This window comes from Giraffa tippelskirchi, chromosome 1 (genome assembly GCF_054371585.1).
Source record: "Giraffa tippelskirchi isolate mGirTip1 chromosome 1, T2T-mGirTip1v1.2.pri, whole genome shotgun sequence".
Lineage (NCBI taxonomy): Eukaryota > Metazoa > Chordata > Mammalia > Artiodactyla > Giraffidae > Giraffa > Giraffa tippelskirchi.
In genome coordinates, this window is record NC_137275.1 from 212,632,179 (window position 1) to 212,645,853 (window position 13,675).

General features: G+C 39.1%; 1 protein-coding gene and 1 non-coding gene across 3 annotated transcripts in view; one reads left to right on the forward strand and one right to left on the reverse strand.

Moving 5' to 3' along the window:
* Positions 1-13,675, reverse strand: part of LOC145520116 (uncharacterized) — a 525,123-nt gene that overhangs the window by 125,853 nt on the left and 385,595 nt on the right. The window contains exon 10 of one of the 2 annotated variants that reach the window (XM_081525845.1): positions 12,380-13,347. The exons of the other annotated variant lie outside the window; for it this stretch is intronic. The gene's annotated coding sequence lies outside the window, so the exon portion shown is untranslated. Of the gene's footprint in view, positions 1-12,379; positions 13,348-13,675 lie in introns of those variants that run through there. 2 annotated transcript variants of the gene reach the window in all.
* LOC145521622 (U6 spliceosomal RNA) lies at positions 6,680-6,787 on the forward strand. Its single transcript, XR_014065542.1, has one exon. It is a non-coding gene; the product is annotated as a U6 spliceosomal RNA (small nuclear RNA).

A 13,675-nucleotide genomic window follows, 5' to 3' on the forward strand; every position in this document is an offset into this window, starting at 1 on the left:
TGTAAATGCAGTGACCCTGGTGCAGAAGGCATCGCATAGCAATGTTTCTATCACATTGTTTAGTCACGATGACTAGCTTGCCTTATCAAGCCAAATGTGACATGCTCTCTTGCCTCCTGGTCTTTGTACACACTGCTCCTTCTGCCCAGAACATTCTCTCCTACCCCACCCTCACCACCCAATATCCTGCCTTCCCACCACCACACCACCTCTTTCTTTGGTTAATTCCTACAGCTTCTAGCTTGGGTCACCCTTGAAAAGCTTTCTTGACCCCTTCCTTCTTGGCCTGGGCCCTTCCTGGATTCTCCCATTATAGCCTTTATCACGTTGCAAGGGGTACTCTAGAGTGAGACTGGGTTCAAATTCTGGGTCCCTCACCTACTAGCTTTGAGACCTAAGTCAAGTTCAGTTCAGTCGCTCAGTCATGTCCGACTCTTTGCGACCCATGGACTGCAGCATGCCAGGCTTCCCTGTCCATCACCAGCTCCTGGAGCTTACTCAGATTCATGTCCATTGAGTCAGTGATGCCATCCAACCGTCTCATCCTCTGTTGGCTCCTTCTCCTCACATGCATAACCCCTCTGTATCTCCTATGGTTTATTATCTCATTTAAGCTCAAGTTCTCTAGTGTTGCCCTCTCTTCATAGGTGAGGGAACTGAGTCTCACAGAGGCTTCATAACTCACCCAATGTGACATACCTGGGGAATGGAGATCCAAAGCCAAGTCTAGAGGGTATTGAAGACATCAGTTTTAAGCATCATCCTGAACTTTCTTAATCAAGTGATACCAGAATTTCTGCTACTATCGGGAGGACTCTTGGCAAAAGGATTTGGAACTGCCTTTATGGAAGAGGTCAGGCAGAAGTGCCAAGAGGTTGTAGGCTGAGACCCCACCCCTGAGACTGTCTTCCAGGGAGGGGAGTTCCAGGCGACAACTATTAGAAACTGTTTGAGAGCCATTAGTTCTGTTTTAATATCACATTTAGTGACACAGTGCAATTTTTTTATGTTTATATTTTCATTAGGAGTAGGAGAGAGAGATAAATTATGCTGACCGAAGGCCCTGATCACTCCTTCCTACTGGAGCTTGGGATATGTTTCCCATTTCCTAGAGAACAGACATGATGAGTGTTACATAGAAAGGCATGGAAAAGACTGAAACAGGAGGCAGTGAAACAAAGAGCTTAAAATCATGGCTTTTGAAATCAGAGCTGATCCAGCCCCTTTATAACTGTGTGACCCTGGGAAAGAAAACTCAGGAACTCAAGTTTTCTGTAACTAGAGTTAAGCTAAGCATTCCAAGTCAAACAGGGGTGTCAGTTAGATATCAAAGAAGGGGCAAGAGAGTAGTGCAAGGCCAAGAGGGTAGTGTGAATAAAGACAGTCTGTCGTGTCTGGTAACACCTCTAAATGGTGCTAGAAGAACCCCCCTGCTGTTTGTCATGATGCATCCACTTCTACTTCACAGCTAACCCAAAATCCTTCGCTGGTAAACATGTTGCTGTAATTTCATCTCAGCTGTTTGTTTAGAGGTTTTGAGTGCTAAATTTTGATTTCGAGGTTAAATTATCCTTTAAAAATAGTTTCAAGATGCCTTAATTTGTGCTGCAACTAAACAGGAATAATTATTTTTGTGTTGTCAGTGTCTCTAGTTAAACACTAGTATCTTCTTTCAAAAGACTTCCTTCCATCAATAATACATCTCCAGAAATCTATATTTTAACCATACTTATTTTCTATAGTTCTAGAATTACTGTTAAAATTCATCACTAATAGAAGAGAATGCATACGGTTTAATATATAATCTCATTTTCTGAAAACTGGTTCATAGATTCTAAGGACCAGCACATGATCAGTACATGATCAGTAATGGTAATAAGAGAGGTTACAAGAGGGAGGGAATCTAAGGTGAGGCTTCTGGGAATGGAGTCACATGGTGGACTTGGACCAGTGGGTGTACACTGCTGGGAGGGAAGTCTGGGGATATACCAGACTGCCTTTGGCAGGCAGAATTCAGACTTTGAGTCCCTACGTGATTTCGATGGCATGGTCCAGGCTCCTGGCATGTTATGGGAACCTTTAATTAGTTGGCATTTTCCACTAAGACTGTGTTAGTGCCTTTAGTAAAAGTGTCACTTATTACTCCTGGACAGGTGGGTGAGATGGGGTAGTTTGAGAAGTACTGAGTCCATCTACTTTCCAATAGCATCAATTGAGTAAATTAAAGAAATTACATGAGTAACAAAATATTTCATTTCTTCATAATTACTCATATTTTAGTACCAATATGAGTATGGGATATACAATTATAAAGTATAAAAACATTTTTATTTTGATTTTAATTGTAATATAGGAAAAATTATAGAAACATTTTAATATGTAACATTTAATTATTAGGTATCTAGGCAATACCACTGATGTTGCTGGCACAACTCTTTTTCTGTCATTAAATACACACATCTGTGCTCAACTTTATCAACCATTTTCTACACTGAGTTGCCCTAAAGAGGAAAAGTCTCATCATAATCAGTGTCTATAGTTTGAGGTATCTGTCAGGTGATCACTGACTTCAGTTCACATTTAAAATTAGTTGCCTTCTTTGTCCACAGCTCAGCAGCCCTGGACTACGACTGCCTGGTTCTATGAGCTGTCACACTAAGAACCTCTCCAAGAGAAGGCCATGAATGCCACGTGGCCTACATGTTGAGTCAGATCCACTCAGATATAGTTTTGAATTTGACAATAATTTCCAATCATATCCATATGACAAATTAGGGGGAAGAAAGTTAATTTTATTCATATAAATATTATTAGATTAATAAAGTTTGTTTACAACATTTGTCCTCCCTCATCATGAACTGTTGGGACACAACACTTGCATTAAATGAAACAGCAGATTTAAATTCTCAAGACTATTTGCTTTTTTATTGTAAAATCAGTAACAACAGTGGAAGAAACCAAAGAAGAAAAATCGTCTCTAATGCCAACACTCAAGCAAAAAATTTTCATTCTAACCCCACTCCTAGCTTTAGTTTACATGATTGCAATCATAGAACACATAAATTTTGATAATCTGCTGTTTCACTTCACACTAAATTGCAAATATTCTCAATGTTGACATGTAATTTTTATTTTTTATTTCATTTTTTGATACGAAATTGAGGCTTTTTCTTTTTTTTTTGACTGCACAGTTCATCAAATACTGTAACTTTCTTAGTCGATTCTCTAGTAATTTGAACACTTGATTTGTTTCCAGTTCTGTTATTTAAAAAAAAAAAAAACTACAGTAAGTTAACGTGTAGTATAGTTTTTCCTTGAAATAAATGCCCAGAACTGATATTTTTAGATAAATGTGAGACTGTTTTTTGGCTTTTACTCAAACCATTTATTAGCAGCTTGGATGAGCCCCTGGTGGAAACCTTTGCCAGTTCTCCTCTCCTTGGTCTGACACATGACTTCTCTGAGCTCTTAAAGTCCTCTTGGCTCTCTAGCTCCCCTTCCACTCCCAGACCCAACAAATGAAGGATGCTAACCGGCATTTTAACATTTGGCTAAGCAAATCCCAGGCAACTTCACACTTCATTACTTTATCTCCACTCTCCTTTCTTTCTAAAGAAATGCCATTTCTTATAACGAATGAGGTGTGTATAATCCTCAGTTGTTTGGGTGCACTTTTAGAAATTCACAACTATGGCAACGTAGCAAGTTATCTGAACTATAGAATGTGACTGACACACCCATGGGCCTAATTCTACTGCAAACATAATGAATAGGGTTTGGTGAGGAACAAAGCAGACAAAATATGGGAAAGTACTTTCTAAATAGCAAAGGAACATGCAGAAAGTATAACTACTATTAATCACCCCTAAATTTACCTTTACATGTGTGGCATAAGGAGAAATATATGTGTGTGTGTGTGTGTGTGTGTGTGTGTAATCCCAGCTCCATTTCCTGGCACAGAGCTCCTAAAACACTAGGAACTTCCTGAGGATGGGACCGATAGGAGTGTCTTCTGTTATTCGTAACAAGCCACTTTAGACTCCACCTATGTTTATGCTAATGAGGTGACTCTCCAGAGGACCCTAGATATCTAGAGGACACCAGCTAGTTGGTGGAAAGACCAAGCCATGCTTAGAGGGCTGGAATATGTATCCCTTACCCTTACCCACCAGGAGGGAAAAGGGTCTAGAGATTAAGTTCATTCACCAGTGGTCAATGATTTGATTAGTTGGGCCTACATAACGAAACTTTCATAAAAACTTTTATAAAAACTTGTATATTATCATATGTGAAACAGAACACCATTCCATGTTCGATGCATGAGACAAGGGCTCAGGGCCGGGGCAATGGGAAGACCCAGAGGGATGGGATGGGGAGGGAGGTGGGTGGGGGGTCCAGGAAGGGGAACACATGTAAACCCATGGCTGATTCATGTCAATGTATGGCAAAAACTATTACAATATTGTAAAGTAATTAGCCCCCAACTAAAATAAATAAATTTATAAAAAAAAAACCAAACAAACAAAAAAATAAAATAAAATAAAATAAAAAATAAAAATAGGTTCAGAGAATTTCTGGGTTGGTAAATTACATGGAGATGCTGGGAGGTGGGTATACCTGGAGAGGGCATGGTATTTCTGTACCTCATCCCCCATACCTTACTCTATACACCTCTTCCACTTAGCTGCTCCTAAATTTTTGGGCTGCTTTCTATGGGGTCGCACAGAGTTGGACACGACTGAAGCGACTTAGCAGCAGCAGCAGCATGATGACCCAAGAATAGTTAAGTAAACAGCTTTCCTGAGTTCTGTGAGTCATTCTGGCAATTTATCAAATCTGAGGGAAGGTTGTGGAAAACCCCAAATTTGTAGTTGGCCAATCAGAAATGTGGGTAGCCTGGACAATTCATTTTCACCTGGTGTCTGAAGTAGGGGCAGTCTTGAGGGACTAAGCCCTTTAACTAATGGGATCTGATACTAACTCCAGGTAGATAGTTTCATAATTGAATTAAATTCTTGGACATTCAATTAGTATCTGGATAATTGCAGAACTGATACTGAAAGAGACACCACATATTTGGTGTTGAGGGAAAACACTTCTCAACATGATTCACCTGGTGATACTGTTAAGACGGAGATTCTGATTTGAGAGCAAATTATTCCTCACAGTGTGGTCCATGGATCAGCAGCATTGGCATCACTTGGGAGCTTATTAGAAATGCAAAATCTCAGACTCCATCCCAGACCTACTCAGCCAGATTCTGCATTTTAACAAGATCCCACAATAGGTCATATACATTTTGAGAAGAACTGGTATGAGTCTCAGTTTTCTTGTTCCTAAATGCTTTGCAGCCACATACAATACACACTCAGTGAGTGGAAGCTACTACAGGTTTTCCTCTGGATTCAGAGCTTGGATTTTAAAAAGCATTCCCTATAAGTGAGCACAAAGTAACTTGTCTGATCTTACTGTATATCCCATGGAAATTTACTTCATCTTTTTATAACAGTTTATCTTTTCTAATAAAACAAAGACAACATAACTATCTCATAAGATTATTGTAAGGTTTTATAAGAAAACATAATTATAGTATGTTTTACGTACTATAGCATAACACTTAGGGAGAACAATGAACCAGGCTCTGTACATAGCTCGTTATGTGGATTCATTCATTTGATGCATATTTATTGAATTCCTACCATGTTACTGGGCACTGTTTGCTGGGGTCTGGAATAATGTTATAATAGTTAACATTATTAAACATTTCCTATGTGCCAGGCACTTTTCAAAATGAGTTATTTCTTTTTTAAAATTTCATCTTTATTGAGGTATAATTAATATACAAAAAACTGCACCTCATTAATGTATACAACTTGGTGAATTTGGACTTATGTATCCATCCATGTTGGGCTTCCTGAAGAGGGCATGGCATTCTGCTCCAGTATTCTTGGCTGGAGAATCCCATGGACAGAGGAGCCTGGCAAGTTCCAGTCCATACGGTTGGAAAGAGTCAGACACTGAAGTGAGTTAGCATGCACACATGCATACATCCATGTTATCAACACCACCGTACAGGTAGTAAACATATCCAGCACCTGCAAAAGTTTCCCTGTGTCCATCTGTTAGATAAATATGTTATTTTTCAACAGTTCACATTTCTAAGCAGGTTAAATCTTCACAATAGTCCTCTAACTTTCTTCAATCTTCACAATAATCCAATGAAGATGATATAAATGGGGAAACTGACCAGCCCAAAGTTACAGTATTGTTGCATGGAGTAAATGGTAAATGGAGAATGGTAAATGGTAAATGCTAGTAAATGGAGAACTCCAAAGATCACACTCCAAACTAGTGGGGTATGCTGTGTGATGTATGAGGTTAAATTGTACGAAAGCACCAACATTCCACCATTATTGATTCTTGCAAACAGTAATTTTGTATGCAGTGTCCACAAGATTGTGAAGTCTTATCTTCCCTTTGCTTTTTTTTTTTTTTGAAATGACAATGCGTGTCCTTAATCTTTACCTTAGGACCCAGGATTCACTGAAGGCTATGAAACCAACAGAAAGACAGGAACTATAAACAAGGTTGTCTCCATTAGATAGTCTGTATTTCACTTCAAGCCCTCAGTAAAGGTTTTTACTCTAGTCATTGAAACATTAAAAATAACACAATTCTAGTGCTCGCTTCAGCAGCACATATACTAAAAATTGGAACGACACAGAGAAGATTAGCACAGCCCCTGCCCAAGGACGACATGCGAATTCCAGAAGTGTTCCATATTTTCAACCAACACAACACTGTAAAGCAATTATCCTCCAATTAAAGAAAACAACACAATCCTAAATAGCAAAATAGGATATGTTTATCACTTTGGCAGAGAGAAGAAGAAAGGAAAAATAAAAGTCTGGTGTCCACTGGGAACATATTTGATCTTTTTCCTCTCTGAATTCAGAAAGAGCTTCAGCATGTGCTGTGCACAAAGTGCCAAATGAGCTGATAGGGTAGATGTTTTAAGACATAATGAAGACAAACATGAGTTCAGAACCAAAGCCTTCACCTGAGAGTACAGCTAACATTATCAGTGTAAGTATTTTTTATTTGTAGTGTACACAGGGTGGGGGGACATAAGCTGCTTTAATAGCTTCTCTTTGAATAACAGGAATGACTTCTACTAAATGTAACTCTGAAAGATTAGAGAAGAGTTATAAAAAATAATTTTAACAGCCATGATCCTCTGTCCTCCCACTTAAATAAACTCTGTCTATTCTATTATTGTATTATACCATAAGCTACAGGGCTAGGAAACTCCCACTATTTCCAGACTCACTCATGCATAGAGCGTTTGTGATTGACAGACAAGTGAGGCTGAAATGTGCAAATGGAGAGGAAACATTTTAAGATTATACATCTCCCAGGTAGGGGGTTGGCACCCTTCCAGCCTCTTAAGCTTGGCCAAGCTCTGCAGGGATGAGTATTCAAGGAAAGATGCTTGTTCTCAACCAGAGCCTGGAATAACTCCTCCCCTTCCTGAACCTCTGAATATGCCCCCTCAAAACTTGCTCTTTCACGATCTGTACTCATTTAGTCAACAAATAGCAACAGAGCCTGGAAAATCCACTCTTATCCAGGCCCTGAGAAAACATACAGTTAGTTGAGAAGAGGTCCAAGATCAGAGAAACTTAGAGTCTAAGACAGTGATTCTCAACTCTGAATGCATGTTAAAATTACCTAAAGCTTTACAAAAATCTAATGGGTCCCACTGCTAACTAATTAAATTATAATCATTGGGGTAAAGACCAAAGAGGATCCAAAGTTCAGAATGACTAGGAAAGAGACAGACAAATATATCACTGTCATACACTGCTATTGTGGAAAGTTTAAGATCTATTAGACCCTAAAGGAAACATCCCACCACACTTTGAGGGAGTCACAGGTTGGCTGGAAGGCACCTGACATCTTGCATTATACTTGAAGAGAAAAGGAGATAACAGAGAAGGCAGGGTAAGGAATGAGGGTTGAGGGAGCAGTGTGAGCAAAATGAAAGGCAGTATGAAATTCTCCAGAACTGCAAGTTGTGTAGCGTAGTGTAGTGTAGCATAGTATAGTGTGGTGTGGTGTGGTCTGGTGTGGTGTGGTGTAGTATAATGTAGTACAGTGTGGTGTGGTGTGGTGTAGTGTGGTATAGTGTGGTGTAATATAGTATAGTGTGGCATGGTGTGATGTGGTGCAGTACAGTGTAGTATGGTGTAGTGTAGTATAGTGTGGTGTGGTATAGTGTAGTATAATGTAGTATGGTGTGATCTGGTATAGTATGGTATGGTGTGGTGTAGTACAGTGTAGTATGGTGTGGTGTATTGTAGTATAAGGCAGTATGGTGTGGTGTGGGGTAGCATAATGTGGTATGGAGTGTGTGGCGTAGCATAGTATAGTATGGTGTAGTATACTATAGTGTAGCATGATGTGATCTGGTGTAGTATAATGTAGTATGGTATGGTGTCCTGTGCTGTGGTGTAGCATATGTAGTGTAACGTGGTATGGTATAGCACAGTATACTGTGGTATGGTGTGGTGTAATATAATGTAGTATGGTGTGGTGTGGTGTAGTACAGTGTAGTGTGGCATGGCGTGATGTAGTATAGTGTGGTGTGGTGTAGTATAGTATAGTATGGTGTGGTGTGATTTAGTGTAGTGTAGTATGGTGTGGTGTGGTATGGTATAGTATAGTGTAGTATGGTGTGGTGTGGTGTGGCGTAGTATAGTGTAGTGTGATGTGGTGTAGTGTAGTACACTGTGGTGTGGTGTGGTATAGTATAGTGTAGTATGGTGTGGTGTGGTATGGTGTGGTGTAGTATAGTGTAGTGTGATATGGTGTGGTGTAGCATAGTGCAGCGTGGTGTAGTATAGTGTAGTATGGTGTGGTGTGGTGTAGTTTAATATAGCATGATGTGTGGTGTAGTATTGTGTAGTGTGATGCGGTGTGGTGTAGCAGAGTATAGTGTAGTGTGGTGTGGTATAATATAGTGTAGTATGGTGTGGTATGGTGTAGTATAGTGTAGTGTGGTGTGGTGTGGTGTAGTATAGTGTAGTGTGGCATGGTGTGATGTAGTATAGTGTGGTGTGGTGTAGTATAGTATAGTGTGGTGTGGTGTGGTATAGTATAGTGTAGTATGATGTGGTGTGGTATAGTATAGTATAGTGTGGTGTGGTGTGGTGTAGTATAGTGTAGTGTGATATGGTGTGGCATAATATAGTGCAGTATGGTGTGATGTGGTGTAGTATAGTGTAGTATGGTGTGGTGTGGCGTAGTATAGTGTAGTATGGTGTGGTGTGGCATAGTAGAGTGTAGTATGGTGTGGTGTGGTGTAATGTAGTATAATGTGGTGTGGTGTAATGTAGTATAATGTGGTGTGGTGTAGTATAATGTAGTATGGTATAGTGTGGTGTGGTATAGTATAGTGTGTTGTGGTATAGTGTAGTGTGGTATGGTGTGGTGTTCTGTAGTATAGTGGTATAGTGTAGCACAGTGTGGTGTGGTATGGTGTTATGAAGTGTAGGGTAGCTGGAACAAAGGGTTCTATAGGCGAGAGATAAGCAGTAAGACAGGAGACTGAAGAAATGGACAAGAATCACATAATATTCATACTTGACCCCTGAGCTTGTCAGGTATATCCAAATATACTTTGTAACTTATACTGAAGGCCATGGGGTTTAATGAAGGATTTTGGCTGGGGAATAAGTATTTCAAGCAGATTTCTATTTTAGAATCACCCAGTTCTAGCAAATGAAGGGAAGTGATAAATGGAGGGCAAGTGTCTGAGAAGGGGTGAGGAATAGAGGAGTAAGGGCAGTTAAAACACTGGGGATACAGAGAAGATAGATGATGTGGGACTGAACCATGGCAGGGAGGACAGAGAAAGAACAGATTTAAGAGACAATAAGAGCAGAATAAATGAAACTTACTGATTGATTAAACGTGAAAGTAAAACAATGAGAAGGCTGACTCCCAGCTTCCTGGCCTGGGTGGCCAGATGTCTGGAAGAGCAGCAAGAGTAGAGAAGGGATAACTTTAATCTTCCGGCATCCTGTCCTGCTGTGGCTCCTGCCATCCTTTCTCTTTGACCATTTCATGACCTGCCTATGCCTTCCACCAGCATTTGAGGAAAGAACATAGAGACATTATTTCTGTCAATGATATGACAATGGGAAACGTATGAATGGATGCTTCCCAAAGGCTTTTGGTCCTTTGAAAGAGTTTATTACAGCCCAGTCCTCATCAGCATCTCACTATTATCAGACAAGTCAGGTACTTTCTCTCTTCCAACTCTTGTTCCAGACTAGGTGAAAGGACGCTCCAGAGATCTCTACCAATGCAGGCCAAGAAGGCTGAGGGACAAAAAACTAGTTTCTCCTATCCATAATCAAGATGGAAGAACTGCAAGAGAATGAGTGGTTAATTCCTTTTTACCCTTGCTCCAATCAGGAACAGCAGATTTGGATAGCTCAGATGATACAGAGAATGAGAAGAGAAACATAAAATTACAACTGGTTCTATGGATTAAAAGATTGCCTAATAATTTATGATCTGTAATTTCACTCTGAGGTATATTCCTAAAAGAACAGCATATATTTCATCAGCAAAAGGCATGTACTAGAATGTTCATAAGCAGTATTATTAGTAAAGCCAAAAGCAGAAAACTACCCAGATGTCCATCAGTAATATAATGGATAAATAAATTATAGTAGCTTCTTCATCCATGGTTTTGCTTTCACAGTTTCACTAATCAGTGGTAAACCCCAGTCTGAAAATATTAAATGGGAAATTTAGGAAATAAGCAATTAATAAGTTTTAAATTGCATGCCATTCTGAGTTGCATGATGAAATCTCACACCATCCCATTCCGTCTTGCCTGGGATCCCCAATTACTGATGTCTACTCATGACACCCAACCGTTGACATCAAATGGCTCCATAATCCAGAATCACCCAAAGCAGATGATCCTCCTTCTTACATATTTTGTCAGAAGATAAATAGTAGCCTAACACTATGTCACAATTCCTATGTCATTCATATCACTTCATCTCATCACACAGGCATTTTATCATGACACATCATTACAGGAAGAAGGATGAATACAATACAATAAGGTGTTCTCAGAGAGAGAGACCACATTCATATAACCTTTATTACAGAATATTGTTATAATTGTTCTTCTTTTTTAACTTTTAAAATTTTTATCCTATATTGAACTATAGTTGATTTACAATGTTGTCTTCATTTCAGATGTACAGGAAGGCAACTCAGCTATACATATACATATATCTATTCTTTCCCAAATTCTTTTCCCATTTATGTTATTATAGAATATTGAACAGAATTCCCTGTGCTATATAGTAGGTCTTTGTTGGTTATCTGTTTTTGAATATAGTAGTGTGTATATGTCAATCCCAAACTCCCAATTTATCACTCCTCAACCTTTCCCCTTTGGAAACCATAAGTTTGTTTTCTATGTCTGTGGGTCTGATTCTGTTTTGTAAGTAAGTTCATTTGGATCATTTTATTATTAAATTTCGCATATAAGTGATATCATATGATATTTGTCTTTGTCTCTCTTATTGCATTTAGTATGAATATCTCTAAGTCCATCTATGTTACTGTAAATCCCATTATTTCATTTTTAATGGCTGAGTAATAGTCCATTGTATATATGTACCACATCTTCTTTACCCATTCATTTTTCAGTGGACATTTAGAATGCCTCCATGCCTTGGCTATCATAATCAGCACTGCAATGAACACTTGGATGCATGTATCCTTTTGATTATGGTTTTCTCTAGATAGATGACCAGGAGTGGGTTACTAGATCATATGGTAGCTCTGTTACTAGCTTTTTAAGGAGCCTATATATTGTTCTCCACAGCGGCTGTACCAATTTACATTACTATTAACAGTGAACAAGGGTTCCTTTACCCTATACTCTCTCCAGTATTTATTGTTTGTAGACTTTTTTGATGATGGCCATTCTGTTTGGTGTAAGGTGATGTCTTATTGTAGCTTTGATTTGAATTTCTCTAATAGCTAGTGATGTTGAACATCTTTTCCTGTGCCTATTGGCCATCTGTATGTAGCCTTTACAGAAATATCTAACTAGGTCTTCTGCCCATTTTTTTTAATTAATTAATTTATTTTAATTGGAGGCTAATTACTTTACAATATTGTAGTGGTTTTTGCCATGCATTGACATGAATCAGCCATGGGTGTACATGTGTTCCCCATCCTGAACCCCCCCTACAACCTCCCTCCCCATCCCATCCCTCAGGGTCATCCCAGTGCACTAGCCCCGAGCACCCTGTCTCATGCATCGAACTTGGACTGGCGATCTATTTCTTTTTTTTTTTTTTTCCGATCTATTTCACATATGATAATATACATGTTTCAATGCTATTCTCTCAAATCATCCCATCCTCGCCTTCTCCCACACAGTCCAAAAGTCTGTTCTTTACATCTGTGTCTCTTTCGCTGTCTCACATATAGGGTCATCATTACCATCTTTCTAAATTCCATATATATGCGTAATATACTGCATTGGTGTTTTTCTTTCTGACTTACTTCACTCTGTATAATAGGCTCCAGTTTCATCCACCTCATTAGAACTGATTCAAATGCATCCGTTTTAACAGCTGAGTAATATTCCATTGTGTATATGTACCACAGCTTTCTTACCCATTCGTATGCCGATGGATATCTAGGTTGCTTCCATGTCCTGGCTATTGTAAACAGTGCTGCAATGAACACTGGGGTACACATGTCTCTTTCAGTTCTGGTTTCCTCAGTGTGTATGCTCATCAGTGGGATTACTGGGTCATATGGCAGTTCTACTTCCAGTTTTTTAAGGAATCTCCACATTGTTCTCCATAGTGGCTGTACTAGTTTGCATTCCCACCAACAGTGTAAGAGGGTTCCCTTTTCTCTGCACACTCTCCAGCATTTATTGTTTGTAGACTTTTTGATAGCAGCCATTCTGACCAGCCTAAGATGGTACCTCACTGTGGTTTTAATTTGCATTTCTCTGATAATGAGTGATGTTGAGCATCTTTTTATGTGTTTGTTAGCCATCTGTATGTCTTCTTTGGAGAAATGCCTGTTAAGTTCTTTGGCCCAATTTTTTATTGGGTCATTTATTTTTCTGGAATTGAGCTGCAGGAGTTGCTTGTATATATTTGAGATTAATTCTTTGTCAGCTGCTTTGTTTGCTATTATTTTCTCCCATTCTGAAGGCTGTCTTTTCACCTTGCTTATAGTTTCCTTCGTTGTTAGCTGAATGAGTTGGTTGCTCAGAAGAATGATCTGTATAAGAATCATGGAAACAAAAAAGGAACTTGCTCTTCCCCTCTTTTAGAAAACATACTTAATAGAACCAGCACAGAAAGTTAACTAATTACCCCTTTAACATCGAACATCTTGAGCAAAACTTTTCTTTTTCTGTTCTCCATGAGTATTTCTGCAGCAGTGTTTTCCTGACAACAACTGCTCCTAGTTGGCAAAGGACTGGCTATTTTAAACTATTATGGAATATTCTCACAGCATATACAGCTATTCTAAATTCTTCATGCATTGAGATGGACACTGGATGCTAGCTGTTTACCACGTCCATCTCCTCTTTGCCCCGGGCACA